We start from the raw sequence: 20,365 nt of genomic DNA on the forward strand, positions 1-20,365 counted from the left end.
TTATTTATTTAAATGTATTTCTTACATTTTAAGATTTTAAACATAAAATTCGTTTTAATTAATGTAAATTATAGCATGATTCAAGGGAATTTGAAAAATTTTACAATAAGATAATGTCAGTATAATAACAAAATAGAGAAAAAAGATTGCGAGTTTCTTTTCCTTTCTACAAGACAAAAAGGGCACGATTGCTCTTGCCGTGAAAATCCTAAAGTCGAGCAAAAAGCTTAATTAAACTTGGGTATAAAATCGCATTTTCTAATGTTATAGGCAAACTTGAGAAACTATTCAAGACATTTTGAAGTGGATATTTATTAATTTACTCATTCGGGTGCATCTACTTTAATTAATTTTACACGATTCTCTTTACCTCTCTTAAATTTATTCGGATGAGAAAGTATTAAGAATTGTTTAAAATAACGTTTACTAAAATATTTATAACACATTGCAACCGTATTTTCCTTCAGATCTTTTAATATCTCATTTGTATTATTTGAAGCTATTAACGCCGATACATAATTTTTATTAATCCTCTATATGTATTTTGGGATTTATTTTCTATTTATACATCCTGCGATCTCTTATTTTTGTTTTATATATTCTGAGAATAACGACATACAGATTTAAAGATTCGTGGGACTTCTTAACGCTTGCTCGGAAACGAGGGAACAGAAGGAATAAAGAAATATGTTAGGGGTTAAGAAACTTACTTTCATGCTCTTTACGGTCGACAACTTTGAGACGTCGTGTACCTGAGGGCGATACGGGCGAATGCTTGTGTTGGGGCGAGCCAAAGGTTACTAGGCGGCGGGGGTAGTTCGAGACGGTTGCCTGTCTGGTGGGGGTGAGCGTGCCAGCCCGTATAAGGCTCTGCCACGCGGTCGCACTGCCACAGTCAGTCTGGTCGAAAACATTCGTAGACGAGAGAAATCGCGTGTCGTCGGGACGCCGTTTTGGAGTCATCTTCGACGCTGTGATCTTGTATTGTTAATAACGTTATCGACAGATACGAAAATTAGTAATCGGAGTCGAAATTACGCTAAGGAAAAATACAGAGATTTTAGTGAACGCAAGTGCGATTGAGCGATCGATCGGACCGACCGATCAGTTTTAGCCGTCATACGAACTGAATATCTGTCGATAGTTTTGTGGAGTAATTATGGACAAAGAACCTGTGACTGTTGATCTGCGAAAATGTGTTGTAATAAATGAAATGTGATTAATTTTTTTTGTGCGACGAGACGAACATCCACGTACTTCGCGATGTAGTTGCCCGCGCGAAGATACCGGGCGTTTTTTTTTTATTTTCCTTCACGAGGAAACGAGTTCCGTTTTCGTTCTGTGATCCGCGATTCGATTCGCGAGATTATTTCGATCTCGCGATGCTCCGCGAACAATTTCTACGCATGAGTGACACGCAATTCTCGTAATTTTGTCACCTTGGCTTCATCCGTGGGACCTCGCCGGAAGAGTGCTCGTGTCACGTGACATCGTCGTCAGCTGACGGTCAGCGTCCTTCCTCGAGGTTGGTACTCCTTCCATATCCGTTACCGTCCATTCAGTAGCATCCCTAATTAAATCGTCACGCTGCAACGACCGCGTCGCGCCAATTTGCCCATTTATGTCATAACAAAAGGCGAGGCTGAATTTACATTTAGTGGTCGTACGTAAAACCGTTGGAGACTTTTCCTACTATCTATGTTGATTTTCAGTTTACGTGATCGTGCCGTTCGAACACGTCCGTTGCCCGATTTACGCGGCATCCTTTTTTTCCCGCGCAGATATTTTTACGATCTCAGTCGGAAATCCCTCAGACAAATATTCGGGACGAGAAGTCAACGCACGGATTATGCTGAAACTTGACTATTTGTTCAGGTTGTTTGTGTCGCGGAGTCAAAACCCGTTCGATAAAACCCTCGGCGAACTCAACGTGCAAACGGACGGCGTTAAAAAGTCTCTCAGGCAAATATTTGCAACGGGAAGTTATCGCACAGATCTTGCCGAAGCCCGATTATTTATTCGGTTCACGTCGCAAAATCGAAATTTACGCGATAGAAGTCTCAGTACAAATAATATTTATACACAAACGATGTTATTTCAACCGAGCAAAGTCATACTATTATCGTATTACACATACGTATATATATTGATAAAAGATTGTGCGAAAAATTTATGTAAAGTGTTACATTAAATTTTTATATCAGATGTTGGCTTTTTTCCGCGAGGATCTCAATTACCCGCTCAATAAATATGGATCAGCGCTCATCGCTGGTGAATTTCACCCTTTATTTCCTTCGCGTTTTTTCCTTCGAGTGGAGACACGCGACTATCTCGTGCGTGTGCAGTGAAAGTATGCTACAGTTAATGAATTAGACTCGTGCCATAGTTTGCTCGTGCGTTACAATTAGCATCGAGATTAATCATTTTTATTGTCGCCGTAGCGCATACCGTCTGCGTAAGGCGTATGCGGCTGCGTTTTTCATCCTTCCGTCAAATATACTGTCAGCTTGAACTAGCGATATTCTCGGGAAATATATGTGCCCCCTCCTGGTCGCAGAATAAATAAAAATAATTAAATGCTGTAAGCTCTTACAAATATGGAAACCTTTCATAAATTTCCGACCGCATATACTGCTTTTATATAAAATCGAGTTAAAGCTAACTTGAGAGACTGATGAAAGTTTTGATGTATTATTTTTACATTAAAAGATTTAATATGTAGGTACTTCAAAACGATTTCATTTTTATGCACTATATACATATAGAAAAAAAAATATATAGAAAATTATCTTGATTGCCCACGCTTATCTTGCATTTGGCCATTAACTTTAATTTTGTAAGTTTATGCTGTTTATTTAATGCCGCTTCTATTTTCATTTTATTTCTTATGCTTCTTATACTCTTTCATACATTTTTCAATAATTCTTAATATTTATAAAATGTAATAAAAAAGTAGTTTATGACTATTTTCAATTTTTTGGGCTTGGGATGCTAGAAAATAAAAAATTAAAAATAAATGTTAATATAAAGAATGTAATGCCGCGCGATATACCGTGAGTAATACCTCTGACGTTATTAAAGTAGTAATAATGTATAAGTGGATTGTGTCTGTTCAATATTCGTTTTGCATAGTTCGACGATAATATAATGCACGCCTCTGAAATTCGATGAGCAAACTTTCAAAATGACCATTCTATTTCGTACGTCCCATACATCTCTATCGAACAAATATTTCCATATTAAATAAAACGTGCGCGACGATTTTATATCGTTCTAATTTACATTAGTTAAAACAAATTCCACAATCCATAAAGTTCTTTTTTATCATTATATAAGCCGCGTTATATTTATTACGCATTGTTAGCTAAGTTGTGACAATGACGGGGACGATAATTGATATTGTATCGGATTGCAAATGGAAAAAATTTTACTTCTTATCATTCGAATCTTGGCGATATTTTTCTCAGCTTGTCACAAATGTTGCTTATTATTGTCTCACGCGAGACGGTTTATTTATAACGGACAGTAATGAATAAAGGGAGAAAACGTTTTAAATAGCTTCAACCGTACTGAGATAATGAATAATTCGATCCTCAGCAATGAAATGGACTGTAGATGAATTACAACGCAGCGAAGTCGTTGCAACAGCTATCACTGTCGCTATATATCACGCGACAAGAGAGCTCTTCGTCGGAAGAGGATCTATTTCATCCTTCGGATTCCGAAGTACTAAACGCCGCGGAGAGGATAAACTATGCAGTTAGAACTACGTGATAATTAATGATGTGATAAAGAGGAATTGAACACTGCTCCTGAATGCGTCTTCTCAAGCATAGAAGCGTAGTAATCTGTGGCTTATATGATGAAGCTCCATGTTAAGAATATTTAAACGACTTTTTTTTTTCCGAATTAGTAACGCAAATATAAATATATAAATCTATCACAGCTGTTGCAATCACTTTCGCGATATTTCACAGAAATTTATGTCTGAAACATTTATATTCGACAGCATGGCGTTTGCTTCGTGCACGCAGATATGTGTTTCTCTTACATTTTCGGTAGTCACGAGTTTGTATGATATCTGCTATTTTATGCTTTTTGACTTGGAAATAAATGGAGCGAAACAAAATCTCGAGCCTTTCGCATCCAAAAGAGACTCTGCCGCTAAATGAGCAAAAGGCGGGAAATGAATAGAAATGGAATAAAGCATATTTTGCACGTACGAAGAACGTCTTAAAAAAACGTAAAAATTAACATTGCGATTTCCGATGTAATTTCGCGAAACAGTCTCCGCGATCGACACGGTGGCAAATAATTCCGTGAGAATTATTCTCGTTCGGCGCGTTCTCGGTCCTTTTCCCTCCGCTCCGTTTCTCGATTCTCTTGATTTCATCGTCGCGGCAATTCAATTCCGGAGTTAATCGACGTAGGCACTGGCGGAAACGAAGCTGGAGATCGGTTACGGAAGGGACGGGACTGCGGGATAACCGGGAGAACGTCGTTAAAGGAATTGGCCGGAAAGTTCTGCCAAAAATTCGCTCTACGGGACACTACGGAGGATTCCTTGCTATCGATTTTCATTATCAGTCGTGTGAAATGTGAAAATTTGAGAAATGTGTGAATCTCTCTCTCTCTCTCTCTCTCTCTCTCTCTCTCTCTCTCTCTCTCTCTTCAATTTAAACGAGGATGATAGAGCACTCGACAATCGTATCATCTTTTTATTCTCATTTTACCATAACAAAGAGATCGCTTATTGTGTTCTATATTCAGACGGCAAATATTGTAACGCGGTCTTTTTCTTTTTACACATTTGTGTGTGTGAGCGTTTGTAAGATTTCGGTTATCTGCACGAGGCACGCTTTGGCGTGTTTCTTGATGATGGAAATCATCCCCGAATGTTACCTCAACCAATAACATGAGTTCATATGCATAATGCTATTAATAACCGAGAGCGGAGTCTATAAGCAGCAAGAACCGCACGCGTAACCGTTCGGAACACGCTGGAGATAAATGCGACATTGAAGGGATCCTACTTCTGAGTCAGTAGGCATATGAAAGAGAAAGATATCGGACATGAATAACAGGATCGGAAATCGAACCCGCAACTTTTCTTTGCTTGTCGAGCAGGCTTTTAAAGTTTGTCACATGAGCACAGTGCCATTAAAAATGTTAGAATTCCACGCAGCTTGTAATAGTTAGAAGCGTGATTTAATACATATACAATGCTTTTCCATTTTTAACGCAATTGTCACTATATTCTTTTTAATTATCTGCATGTAAATTACCATTAAATTGATCGTTTTACTAAAAAATCTATTTTCGTGTGAAAAGCATTCTGAAGAATCCACAATTTCAATTTTAATGACTTGAATTTCGCGAATAAAATATAAATTTCAACTTAAATACAATGGGAGGAACGATGTCAAGAGTCTCTAGCGAGAATAATGAAGGAGAATCTCGCGAGGAATGAAAAATAACGAATATCTATGGATACTCGAGAGTATCGATCAGGAAAATGGGATTTGGCAGGCGATACCCACTCCAAGGCCTAGCCCGTTTCTGTATCAAAATCACAGACATTTCATTTCGAGAACGAGAGACAGGGGAGAAGAGGGTGGATCTCTCTGCACTCGGGACTACTTCCATTATGGAAGAGCATAGGCAGCGGCGCTTCGAATCGATCAAAATCAGATGCCGACATGATGAAAGCGATGTCTAACATTGTAACGTCACACTACAGACGACATATTGTATAACTATCAAATAGTACTTAAGATTGGACTTATCGCGTGCGTGCGAGAGAAAACCGGCGAATTCTAATCGTTTGAGGTTACACGGGCCGATGATATTATACGCGCGCATACGCGGCGCGCGTATAGAGTTGCGCGTAATCGATATTATACCTACGCCAAACTTTGACTGCAACTGCCCGATAATATTCGTCGAAAGTAGGGAGAGAAGACGGACGAGCTTGCGAAGAGGGTTGCTAGAATAATGACAAGTCTCACAACGATGTATTAAGCGAGATTACTTTCACCCGGATTTTATCCGCTTGCCGTGCGATAGAGAGCAGGGCTAGCAGGTTTTATACACGAAAACGATATGTCTCCAAGATAAAAAATAAAATCTTAATATACATTCCACATCGATTTTCTGTAATGAAAAAGAGAGAGAGAGAGAGACAGAGAGAATAGTATAAAAAGCTTTCCCTTCTTTTTCCATATAAAAATAATTCTTTTGTTCAATTGTTCCTTTATTTTATTTTACGAAAAAATTTTAAAATATTTTGTAACGCAGAATTGTATAAAAAAATATGGAAGCCTTTAAAGTTTGATGTTTCGATATCATGTTAAAAGTTAAAAATTTTATTGACGTTATCACGGGTTTCGGAAATAGCGCCTAAAATATCTTTTTTCAGAGCAGAAAATTAATTCAGTTCAATAAATTGAGAAGAGTTGCATGTCGTAGGGATAAAGTGATCAATTAACGACAATCGAGAGGAAAAGCTCCGAATCCATCTGATCGTTTCCGAATCACAGCTGAAAAAATTCGCGCGCGTCCTCTCATTCTCTACGACTCCTAGTTTTCTAGGGAGGAAAAACTGCTTTCGTTGCACTCTGTCAGACTGGACCTCAATTATCGTGAATAGAGCGACGATCTTCGCCAAGTGTCGTGGACAGTGACAAATACCTTTCCAAGAAAAGTGAACAAAGCGAACGTGGCATAACGAAGATTCCTAAACGTGTTTTTGGCTGATCAGAGCAGGACAGGCCGGGCAGGGCCCAGAGGGTTAGGATGTAAGAGCGAAGAGCCAGGCGGTCTACTCAACCTCGCTCGAGACCCAGATTACTAGAGCGAGATGAAGCCGGATTAAGGGGAAAATCGGCGGACGGGCGCGCGACCGAGAAATCACCAAACTAAATTTCCCGAAAACGAAAACAATTCCTCGGGTCAGGTCAATCTCGTCCGCGCGAATAATCATAATCTACGATGAGCCACTTTACCGTGTTCGATAAAGCTTCGAGAATCATTTTTCAAAGCGAGGACGACGGAGTCTCGAGACGTTTTTATTTTATTATTATTATTTTTTTTTTACGGACTCGGGTGGAAATTTATTCGTTGGAGCGGAAAACTTGCGACGATGCCTGATGGTACCAGATTATGCCGATGTCACGGGATTGGCCATCCGTATGATGGTTCATCCAACGCAATTGTGGTTCCAGATGCGAAATATGGAGATGTATAAATCAGAACGGCGTTTTACGTAAATTTTTAAAAAATATCTATCCGTGTGTTTTTGCGTATGAAAATATTTAAGGAGAGTAATAGTTTTAAAAATCTGGGTACTGTTATTTATAATTTTTATATTAAAATAAATAAAATATTATTAGTATCCTTTGTGTGTGTGTGTGTGTGTGTGTGTGTGTGTGTGTGTGTGTGTGTGTGTGTGTGTTGTTTTGTTAGGATATTAGAAAAGTAGAATATTAGAACAATAGAAGGCTAAATTGACAGTGTGCAATTATGTATTATATTTGTAAATAGATTAATATTGAAGTCACATATGTGTCTCTTTCAGTTACTGTCACTATGTAATTGTTTGATCGATCGCATGTCATTATGTTACAAACATTATGTTACAAACACTCGCGCGCTGCATTTTACTTATTGCTCGCGGTTTTATATTTAACCGAATCAAAACGTGTATAAATCTGTGTATCTAAATTATAAAAACTAATTTGAATTTTATTATAAAAAGTTACACCACTGATCGCACGATTGCACGATCTAAATTCATTGATAAAAATTCCAATAAATTAATTATTAACGATTTTTAAAGTTTTCTGTCTTTTTCCCTCTCTGTCTCTGCATAAAAAAAATGCAGGTATATCAATTAAAATTTCTAACCGGGAACAGGATTTGCGCACGTGGCTGAAATGCGTGGCGATTAAATAACCGGAGGTCGTAAATTCTGAATTCGTCGCGTCGTTTCGGCAAACAAATTAACTTCGTCCTCGAAAAAACACGCCGCCCGCTAAAAATCGCCCGCCCATCGACGTCTCGCCATCGTCAAGCTTATGCGCCAATTTCACCGGTGTTCGCGATTACCAAGCGGCGCGTGATTTATTCAAGGGGGAGGATTTAGATTAATCCGTCAAAGTAGGCGAAAGTACCGATCGCGATTCACAGAGCTAATCTGCACGACCACAGACCGGCCACGATTCTACAGTGTGCACGAGCTCATGCCACGATGCATGCTGTACTTTCCCCAAATCAATTATCGGAGAATATAATACAATGCAGATCGGGAAATTTGTAAATGTCCACTGTGCGATCTCTCATTGCGTACTAAAATCGATTACTTTAATTTTCCTAAAAACAAGACGACTTCTTCTGAACTCTTAAATACGTTAGAATCCCTCGCTATTTATACGGTATAATCTTATTTAATTAAAGCGACCTCTGCAAAACTTATCGTTTTAGATAAAAAATAAAATTTTGATATTATTATATATTTTACATTAATTTTAATAATATTTTCTAAAAAAAATTTCTATAAAGTTTCGTAAGGAAAATATATAGGATAAAAATTTTCTTTTATTCTACATTCTTCCATGTAATCTTGTTTGAAATCAATTTTCCGAGAACTCTGGGATGACTGTATAGTCACATATGAGTACGAAGGTGGCATTTGTTGTACTGTACTTGTCCCTATTGCAATGAAAGTTTCGAAATTCTGTAAACAAGAAAAGAAACCGAAACGGAAGTATCGATCAGAATCGCGTGGTATGAAACGCAGGGTGACAGCACTTTGGCACTTGGGCACAAAAATGTTGTGGATGTTCTGACGTTTATCTTGAAAACGGACGAGGGACTCTTTTCCAATGCTTACCCCCTGTCGATTGGACGTCGAGAAACATGACGACGATTACACGCTCGAACAACATTAAAGTGGCACCGTAATACCATTACGTGGTACATCGATAGACCTACTCGGGGTCGATCGACATTAAAGGCCCTTTACCGCGAGATGACTGACATAAGTCAAACTACGATCGCGTGTGTTAAACTCAATCTCATTGCGATAATCAAAATGTAACAAAATTTTATTTTATATTATTTATCCATTTTTTCATGCAGAATTATTTCCTCCTCGGTTACAGAGCACGCTTTATGTACGTATAAACTTATTGTATTAGTAAACACAACTTTGCAATTGCAACGATATAGTTATCTAGTTATCTAAAGAAGATGCGAAGAATGATACATCATCGTAAAGAAAGTACCAGGCCTGATATTCTTGACATCGGTATCCTCATAGAAACTTACAAATGTGCTCCATAATGGTGCCCCGTCAAATTTAGTTTTACTGGATTAATAACTTTTCTCCCACGGGAGTAAAGTAATAGCGGATATTATGAACACTGACGATTAATAGCCAGACTTAAGTATTTAGACGTCCCCTCTCGCATTTTCCCGCCCGTTTCGCTTCTCGCGGAATAGCGTGCTTTGGGATTTGCGACAAAGACCTAACATTCTCTCTCAGCACGTCTCGAAACATCATCGTCGAAAAAGTTTCATATAATCGCGTTACGAGCGCGCAGGTGCGGCGAAGTGCCTTGCCTTGTGCGAGTATATACACTTCAGAATCTAGCGTGATAAATTTTATTTTTGGTCGCTGGCTTTCACAAGAGAATGCTATTTCTTACTACTCTGCTTAGGGCGTTAGTGTGATAGTGATAAAGCGCCAGATTTGTGACTATATGAGGACCCCGAGGAATCGGATTCGAGTCCACCTGATCACAGGAAGCAGAGGACAAGAATACTTCGCTTCCAAACTGCGCCCTCCTCCCTCCCCCGCACAAGAAATTAACGGGAGACTCTCGTGCGGAGAAACTGGGCGTCGGTATCCCACACAGCCTGCCTGCTATATAATAAAATAATTTAAAGGGAATTGTTATGAAAGACCTTATAGGTCGGGGTGACTAGGGGCTTTGTAACCTACTTTTCTTTTGGTACTAACTAACTACCAAATTGGAAAAACCGTTTAATCCAACCGTTGCAAACCAAAGGCAATGATACGTAACGGTATTTAAAATATCGAGGCTTACTACGTCATGCAGGATATCGGAAAAATTCGATTTTGGATTTAAAAAAGGAAGAAGGGAAACAAAACTGAGAGTCACGAGGAGAGAGAGGCTCAGGATTCCGCAATTGAATTGCTGCTGCGGGAACGTTGATAATCCTCTTTTCTGTCTATTTTATCTCTGTTCCGCTTTTACGCACAAACGCAATGTCCCGCGAAAAAAAAAGGAACAGAGATATAGAATCACGGAATAACGCGGAAGTGAGTCTCTCCCTTCCTCGAGAAAAATCTAATCGCTCTCGAGAATAAAGTAGATTGCACCGCCATAAATAATTCGTCTTCCTTTCTCGCAATTTCCACAGAAATCAGCCTAAGAAAAAAAGTTATTATGCGAGGGAGAATCTTCCTTGATTTACAGTTAATTAGACCGGACTACCTTCCGCAATTACATCCCTAAGATCAAAATTCGCCTAAATCTCCTCAGGGAGGTTTTTATTAATCAGAAAAATAATTTGTAATTTTTAAATGTCGTTTTCAAAATTAAATTCGATTAAAACAGATTTTTAGATTTAGATCACGGCGAGACATCGCGGATAAAAAATATCTTTAATAGATAAATAATTAAAATCAATGTTTCAAAATTCGTTATGAGGTGTCGATGCAAAATCTGTATGCGCAATGCGCGCCAATAAATATTTTCATATTTTATTATTCGCGTACAGGAGACTCATAAATAAGCATGATCTTCATAAATATTCATGCCGGAGAAAAGAGAAACAAGAGCAGACTGACGCGCGTACCAACTTGACCCACAGATTTTCGTGGATTAATTACGGGACACAGTGTCCGATTAAAGATCTCTTGTTCCACTGACTACAATTTTCCTGGACATTCAGGCGATTATAACCATTCGGCACATATATAATTAGAAGTAAACGTATTTAATATCTCTTCGAAATTTGAATTTAAGAAATTCGGATTTAGAAAATAATAGCTTATTGTTAATGTGTGACAATAATTCTTTTTTGCAATTTCCAAGCGCAGACGTGCTGAAAATCAAGAAGATAACAGATACATCAAGTATGGCGCGGCCGGCCAGTGTCAATACGCGCACCGTCACATTAATCATCCCCCTGGAACATCCGTTTTGGATTCAACCCCAAAGCGAGAATCTCTATCTGGCAATCAGCCAACATGCGCATGAAGGCTTTACTTTGCGTGGAAAACAAACACGTGTGAATACCAAACTGCACCGATGTTTTATGCATTTGTCTCTTTTTTAATGTCATACCTATCTCAGAAATCGATTGGATTATTTATTATCTTTATTAAATTCATATATTATTATATATTTTATTATACGCGGTTATATACTTAATAAAAATTCAATTATATTGTCAATTATTTTACGTCAAAACAAATATGTATTGCACACAGTGAATGATATTCAAAATGTGTACAAATATATTATTGACTACACCCTCAGAAAAGATTTCTACATACCTAAACGCAAGAATATATAAGCTTAAATTTATATATGTTATTCTTGTCTCAAGATTATTAAGTCAATCTTATTTTATTCGAGAGAAGAGAATAGGAATTATAGATTTAATCTCAATATTGTTTTATTTTTATACTACTTCAGATTGTAATGAGATTAAACATGTCAAGAATACTTTTTGTCTCGTTATTAGAAATCTTTTCTGAGGGTGTATAATAGAGATAAGAAAAAGTAGAGTAGTACCAAATTGGTTGGATTAAACGGTTTTTTTAATTAAATATAGTATTTGCGAACAAAACTGAGAGGTAATCGTGTTCCTCCCACCGATTCTTCAAACGGCACTCTCAAAGCCTCTCCCATTTGTCTTAGCCTTTTTTATTGCTGTGGCTTTGAATCGGTTTTCATGACGCGAGTCATAAATTTCATTTAATTCAGGATTGCCTGTTCTCATTCTCACGATATCCAAGATGCGCAATGAAAAATTATGTGAACCGTGCCTCTCTCGATTCGAACACTTCTTCCTTCGTAATATCTGCGTTTAAAATCGTTTATAATCATAAATATCGACTACGTTGATACTGATGCGTATTTTCGAGATGCAACCGAGTATGCAACCTTTCTCAGTTTCATGAAATATCTTGTATAGTTTTGTCAAAGAGTCATTCTCCGCGATGGAAGCTTTCTCGCCAAGATACCACCTTAGATATTCTAATTTCGGCATTAGTGACGATAAGACCGGAGAGAACGCTCGCCAAATTGCAAGCAAACGGTGGGAAGCGCCTCGGCGGAAATGTCGTTATAACGTCGTCCGTGATACACGCCCGTCGTCCGTAAAACGCTTCACCTTATGCTACGGAGAAATGGACCATAAAGAACGGATAATAAGATCGCTGTAATGAATAACAACGAGAAGCGGCGCAAGCAAGTATTTATCGCCCAGTATAGTTGCGGAAAGCAATTTCTCCGCATCAAGCGGCCGCGCTTGTGCACGTCGTTCGAATCTACGTGTTCCGTTCGCCTCACGCGATTATCATGCGATGCAGGGGCGTCAGCGCTAATTGCGGTGACCTATCAGATTTTAATTAAGACATTATCTCGCGATTTTCAGATTGGAAACGCATGCGCGCTACAGCGCACGATGAACTCGCTGGTCATCACGCGTCGGCCACGGTGCCGTTTGTAAAAGTATCGAAAAATATCTCGGAAAAGAAAACATGAATCCGCAATTTAATTCAAGTGCACAGATTTGCAATTGATTAACCTCATGTAATTTTCGTCCCTTTTTTGTTTTTGTATTTTAATGTAAAATCAACTGAAGTTAAGACGTTTAAAATTCATTTGTACAAAAACTTTAGACAGAATTGCAGATATAATAAACACTAAAAATAGAAATGCCGCGGCAACACGTCATTGTCACTCGTTCTCGTGGACCGTTTATAGATATTATATAGAGAGGAAATTTGATGCGGGATGTCGCTCACAAAGGGACAAGGGATGAAAGAGGATTTACACGAAAGACAAACGGTCTCGAGAACAACCGCGCGGCAGTTTTGAAGCATCTCGAAACCGTATGTCAGCGCCGAGGGGAAGAGAAAGGACGAAATGGAACGGGTCTTCTCTCTCCGTTGCTCTTTACCGCTGCTCCGTTTCGAGAAGCCTCTGCACTCGCGAAATTTTTGGCGTATAATCCCTAATTAATATTCGATGGCCGTGCGCGCCCGTCGAATCCGCTGGCGATGTTGGCTAGCTCTCGTCTCTGAATGGCTATCAATCGGATAATGTCTCCTGTCCCGCGCGCGTCGATGAATGGTTATCGATTAGTGATTAATCGTCGAGAATTGTGCAAAATTTTTGTGCCGCGTGACCTTAATTAGTATTTCATTAGCACGTTCGGGCACTTCCGATATTTAGGGGATGCGTTTTTTTTAACAATAATCCCGACAATATGTCAGTCTGTCTGTCACAACCTCTCGACAAATTCCTATTGAAGCACCGTTGGTTTCAGAATTGTTAAAAATTATATGATGAAGAACGCGGAATATTTTGATTAATTTGGATACTGATGAATACGAAAAGAATATTAAAAGGACGCAAATCGCATCGAGGGGACGAACAGTGATGAATAAATCGACATAGTTGGACAAAAGTTTTAATTAAAATCCAGCGACGTTTGTGTGTGTCTCGGTATTTAAATAATTTCGTGTTATCAAAGCAGTTCGACGAGAGGACTTCGACGGCAATCTTTGATGAGACAAGCAAAATTGAGGGAAGGGTCTATTATTATGCATAATATTACGCGAAACCAATAATTAACATATCTTTGTAGAGATATCGATATCTATTTCATTGGTAGGGGATGATCATAAGATGTAATCTGACTATGAAATTTTATTTAAACGCAACAGAAGTACATCTTAAATAAAATAACTACAAAAACATATAATAATATAAGGAATACAAAGCGCTCCCATGCAACATAAAGAAAGGAAAAGTATTTTCCGAAACTACCAGTCGATTGAGCTTCGAATATTACAAGGCATATCGTGTTAAGAAGATAAAATGTTCTTTAGGCAGTTCTTTAGAACACTCTCACACGAGATACTGTCGTAAAAATTTTATTGTCCCATCGCAACAGTGGCAATAAATATTGAGTACAGTATAAAAATTTAATTATTGCGTTTTATCTCAAATGAAACTCTTCATTTATTCCTTTACTGCAGTAATCGTTTAATGTACATACATAACACGTATGTTGTTACGTAAATCGACCATATGTTTATAACAGATGCGCGAGTGTCACTTTTATGTATCTCGTCTTAGGTCGCGCGGGTTAAAGATCGCAAAAAACAAGTGATCTCGACATTCGAGAATCTCCCAATTCCAGTACTTCTTTTTGTCACGCGTTCGTTATCGAACCGTTATCGAACGAATCAAAGTTCAGTGATATTGACAGAGTATATTGATTTCGAAATATTCATCGTCATTGACGGTCACTGCGTGAGTTGCACATTTAACAAATAGCTCGACGACTGCATGATTGCTACACATTGGCTTTCCATAAAATCTTTGTTCGTTACTTCTATCTTTCCCTTCCACGACATTTCATACAAGGTTTATGCGTCGTTATTTCGACGCGTAGCAAATTAATATGCACGTGAGCGTGGTAATAATCCGGAAGCCAAAGTCTTTACCGTGAGTAATGGTCACCGAAAGTTCTACGGACTCTGTCGATCCAAACTTTACTTAGTGGGACCAATCGGAACCAAGGCTGCACAGAAAAGGTCACCACCTACGGAAGGCCGAAACCAACTCGCCAGGCCGACAAGAAGCCAGAAGTTCCCACCGTAATGATGCTGAAGCGACGACCTACTTCGCGAACTCCGATGGGATTCGCGAAAGTCCCGTTTAAAGAGTGCGAATATTTTGTCTAATCAAAAAGCAAACTGAATCAATATTTTTCAGCTCGTTTTCGCGGATCATCGGAAGTAGCAGTTTCCGCAAACATAAACTTGCAACTTTCAAATTTTTGAAAGTTTGTGCGAATTTTGTGCGAGTCTTTGTGCGAATCTTAATTGAACGACTTTAAAAAATTTATATGAGATGTATTTCAGTGCATCTAAGTTTTTTTGCCACTCTAGATCTTTTCGACAATTTGCAGCTTTTTTTCTGAAACAATTTTTCAAGTAATAGGAAGTAAATAACTCTCTGCATGTTGACCGTTTTTACGAAAATACTTTTCGTCTCTTATTCTTTCTACTTAACTTCCTTCGAACCTACGCGATGAAGAGACGGAAGGATAAAACAAAAAGAAAGGAGAACAATGGATGTGGGTTGACTAAATACCGGGTGTCTCATATCTTGTATCTCTTGAGCCATTATGATGATAATAAGTATTGAGTACAATATAAAAATTTAGACATTATAGGTTTTATTTTAAATGGAATGGTATAATAGAAATATACAACTGCAAAAAATACTATAATAGTTATTTAATAAACAAATTGATTTTTTTTAAAGAAATTTAATATATAAGGTATCTCGCAGAGAAACTCTTAATTTCAATAACGTCAAACCAAAGTTTCAAAAGTGTACAAGTATATAATTGAACGACAAACGTAGAAAAATACTTTAATAAAGATTTAAAAAAGTATCCTAAAAAACCCAACAATGCACAAAAATGCATTCTTTTATATTTAAAATACTCATTGACCGAAAATAGCGGAGAATAGGAAGTCTTGCTTCTAGTCACGATCTCGATTCTCCGGTGAGAGATGAATGGAGTTGGTGGTCCACAAAAAAACTCACGAAATTCGGTAACGATGGAGTGAATGAATCGTCTTCGCGCGGTCGCGGTTTCGTACATACACATTAGGCGTGTACGTGCACGATCGCGCACGATTGCAACGTCGGTCGATGTGTCATGCCCGCGCCCAGTCGATGTGTCATGCACATGTGTCTCTTCGTGGGCCTAAGGTGGGAACGATCCACCTCTCGCGAAGACATCCGCCTTATAAGGGCTGTTGCACTTGAGGCGACGCTGAATGCACGTGCAGAAATTTGAATTCCGTTATACGTACATATATTCGGCATTAAATTAAAATTAACTAATAAAGTTATAAAATTAATTGCAACTTAAATTCTTTATTTAACTGTACCGATATTTTTCATTTTTTGTAATATTCAATATAAGTTTCTTGCTTACACAACCAATCACGCGGTTTATCTGCTTTGTACTTGTAAAGGACGAAAAGAATTCGTATATAAGAATACGTCGCGTTTAATGAAGTTTTTGTTAATGTACCCGATTGTATGTAACTAGTAGGCGAATTTTGATGATGGATAATAGTAATTGAGTAACATCCGTGTCGTAGGAAGTTTCATCGGCAAGCGTTGTTGCGACACATTTGCGTAGAAAATAATTGGTACTGTTGTATATGCGTGATCGTCGGGAAATAATTACAGTATGAATTGCTTATTAATTTAGAAACGATGAGAAAAGTACGATGAATGGAAAACGCTACAACACAATAGACTGCCGCAAAATAAGTAACGTCGAAGAATCGACAATTTGTAAATTGTAAAATAGCAGAGATCTATACAAATTTTCATGAATTTAGTATTGAGCGTGCGAACATAAAAGATTTTTTTTTTATTACACTTTATTTAACTTAATAAGTTTTATTTAAGTAGAATTTTGCTTTGCTTTGTTTATTTACAAAAGAAAAAACACTTAAAATAAAAACACTCAAAAAAATTACGTAAAGAATTATCCCATCTTATATCTGTTAAGAAATTTTAAAATAACAGATGCCTTTAATAACACATCTTCCATTTAATATATTTTTTAAATTGTAAAATACCTGTAGTCAAATTTAGCATAAGATGAAATATATTTAGGTTAAATGTCTCATTCGTTTCACGAGAACTACCATAATTCACACTGTCAGTCTTGGATACCTTAAGGAGGCCTCAGATAAGGATGTCAAGGGAACTATGTACCGTTTAGTAAAATCGCTTTTATGACTCTTTACTTGAATTGGCATTAGTGCGTGCAAACTCGTTTTTTCTTTAAATTAATTAAAATAATACTTGTTTAAAATATAAAAGTCAAACTAAATTTTATTTATAATAAAAATTTTTCATCGTTTGCAGTACGTAGTTAATTAATAGTCATATAATCATATATTCATAAAATGTAACATTTATATTTATCATAATGTACACTTTTGTGAATTTATCAGATTCAAGTAAGAACGTCTTTTGTGTGTGAAAGATATATTCGAATCAGCATGTAATAAAAGAAAAGTAGTAAAATTTATTTGTTTGTCAGGCTAAAAGGATTTGTAAAAGATCTGTATTTATAAAATATCTCTTTTGAATGGCTTTATTTCGTATTTGTATCTCTCAAAGCGCTTTGCTCGAAAGACTGATCGGGAAGAAAAAGAAAAATTAGATATTTCGTCTGGGGTCATTAAGCGTATTCGTGGTCAATGTGTCTGGTGACAGGCGGACAAAAAGAGGGACCTGTCCGCTGAGTTTCGATAAATCCGGATCACGTGTACGCGGTTGACACACAGTCCTCTTAATATTCCGCGTCACGTTCGTTCTTTGATGATCGGGTCATTGGTAGGAGAATTCGCATGTCAAAGGAAATCCCGAGAAATATCCTTCACCTAAACGACCTCCCGAGACGTCTTTGAAACGGACGTTTAACTTTCCCATACCCGTGGTGACTCTCGAAGAGTGAAATCATTGTCCGCATTTTTTTTTACGAAATCCTTGAAAGCACAGTCATAACTATATTAGTCTATTTTCAATTAAATGGCAAAATACTGAAGAAATGAGGAGAGAAACGTATATGCGTGGTGTTTCCTTCCACCATGCGTATATGTTTCAAATACTAAATAACAAAAATTTTACAAACGGAATCTTCTCAAAATAATTTATCTGTAGCGAAATTCTTTTTCTCAATTACACTTCTGCGACAGAAAATCAATCTCCTCTCCGTCAAATAAGAATAAAACGTGTTTTAGTAGGTTATCTAATTAACATAAACCAACAGCTGTCCGTTTGGTCGAGAAGATTTCGTTGCTGTCCATTTGGTCGAGAAGATTTTGTTCATCCTCTCGATCGACACTCGCTTCGAGACGAGCTCCCGAGTTCCCAAACCACAACGCTCGTGGGAATTTAACGTGCCGTCAGGGACTCATTACGTCATTTATTATGCGAATTACGGGCGTGATGCCACGACGCGCGCGTTTCCCATGCAAATGCATCGCGAATAGCAGTGGAAACGAAACTTTGCGAACTTCCTCTGCGCGCGGCGGGCACGCGCGTCTCGTCCGGCATGGGTAATCCGCTTACCTCGTACCGTCTCGTGCCGGTCGGTTCCCCGCCGTTTATCTCGCGGCTTCGCGGCGAAAAAGGAGCGCTCTCAACTTTCTTGCGATACGAAAGCCCGGGAACGCGGTTCGGTTACGGGAGAGCGATGCGAATGCAATCTTTCATTTCTTGCTTCAAGCACACGACTGTATAAACATTATTTTTCATGCGGAGAGACTCGTGGATATAAATGGACGCAGTAACGAGTTTCTGCTTTTGGATGCAAAATGTGGATGTGATGCGATGCACGGCTTTTAAACAGAATCTGTCAAAATATAACTGATAATATCTTTTAATTAATTCGCAGTTTTTTTCCTTTAAAGAAAAATTACAATGACACATATAATAATTACAAAAAAATTTTCAAGATTAATTTTTTAAACTTATACGCAAACATTACTGCTTTTACATTGAAATATGAATCATATTATGTGAAATTTGTACATGTTAAATTTTTCTAACAAGATATCCTTTTTAATTAATGAAACATTTTTTATAATGAAGGACTTTTCTCAGTTTCAACATGACGTATAAGCTATCGTGTTGCTGGTCTAAATAAATTTTTTATTATGTATAATTGCACGTAGAAGAAAGAATTTAAAAAAGTTACAGTCACTCTCTTAACAATAAATAATGCTACGATTGAGTTAATGCATATAAGCTATCATGTCGCTGTTTAAATAAATTCTTTATTAGGTATGTATAATTGCACGTAGAAGAAAGAATTTAAAAAAGTCATAGTCACTCTCCTAACAATAAATAATGCTACGATTGAGTTAATGCAGCACACACGAAAAAAAATATGTTGCGCAAAAAATATCTCGAATGCAATTTTCATTCTCTGAGTTAATAAAAATATAAAAGAAATTCCGAAGAGACGCAAGAGTCAGTAAATAAGCAAGAGCGAGACCGTAGAGACCGCAAAGCATAAGGTGATTAAAGATCCGCGTAAACCTCGTGCATCAAAGTCGTTTTACAATTTCCTTATGCGTCAAATCGCCGTTCTAATGGGGAGGGTATTGTGCAAATTACCAGAAACTCTGCTCGCGCGATAGCGATCACCTGTCTCATAGCACACCATGGAAACCGAGTTGGCGAGGTGTGAACGGGGGTAATTTATTTCCACGAGAGGAAATCGCTACTAATTGTGAGCGAAACCGGTCGCCAGGCTTTAATCGGTCGTGCGGGTACATCAAAGATCCCTTGCTGTTGACAATAAATTCAACGCATCATCAGCATTCCCCTATCTCTAACAGCAACGATGTGATGATTTCCGAGATAGTACGCAATTCGTACGATTTATCACGTTTCAACGCGCAGATAATTAAATTTTAGAGGGCATCAAAGACCTTGGGGAACAATCCATAATTAAGAGGGAAAGTAAGACGACCGTTTAGCTTATACTATAGATAATTCACGAACTTACATATTTAATTCGGCGCGGTCGAGTACTAATGTAAGTTTTAATTTACGCCGAAGAACAGTTTAAGGATTGTAAATATCAATATACATTATGTCCAAGGAATCCGCAATGAAAGCAGATGTTGAGAATCTAATGCTACTTAAAAGTCGTTCATTATTCTTGGAATAATGGAAATAATTTTTTAACATACAGCCGGAAATTTTCTATTAAATAATCTATGAGCGTTTAATTAAACTGCAATATTGATTGAGATATTTGAATTTTCAATGTGAAATGGAATCGTCTCTAATATTTTTTCTCAAAATATTGTCAGTTTCAAGAACTCTTGCGGCTTCGATAACTTTTCCTTGGCATGTCACTCTAAACCTCGACACCTGTGCTATCGGGACACGACGTCGCGCCAGCGAAATTTCTACTCCTCGGCTTTCTGCGTATAATTCAAAGTATTCAAACACTCAGGAGAATTACGTGGTAC

The sequence above is a fragment of the Temnothorax longispinosus genome, chromosome 4 (assembly GCF_030848805.1).
Source record: "Temnothorax longispinosus isolate EJ_2023e chromosome 4, Tlon_JGU_v1, whole genome shotgun sequence".
NCBI classification, from domain to species: Eukaryota; Metazoa; Arthropoda; class Insecta; order Hymenoptera; family Formicidae; genus Temnothorax; species Temnothorax longispinosus.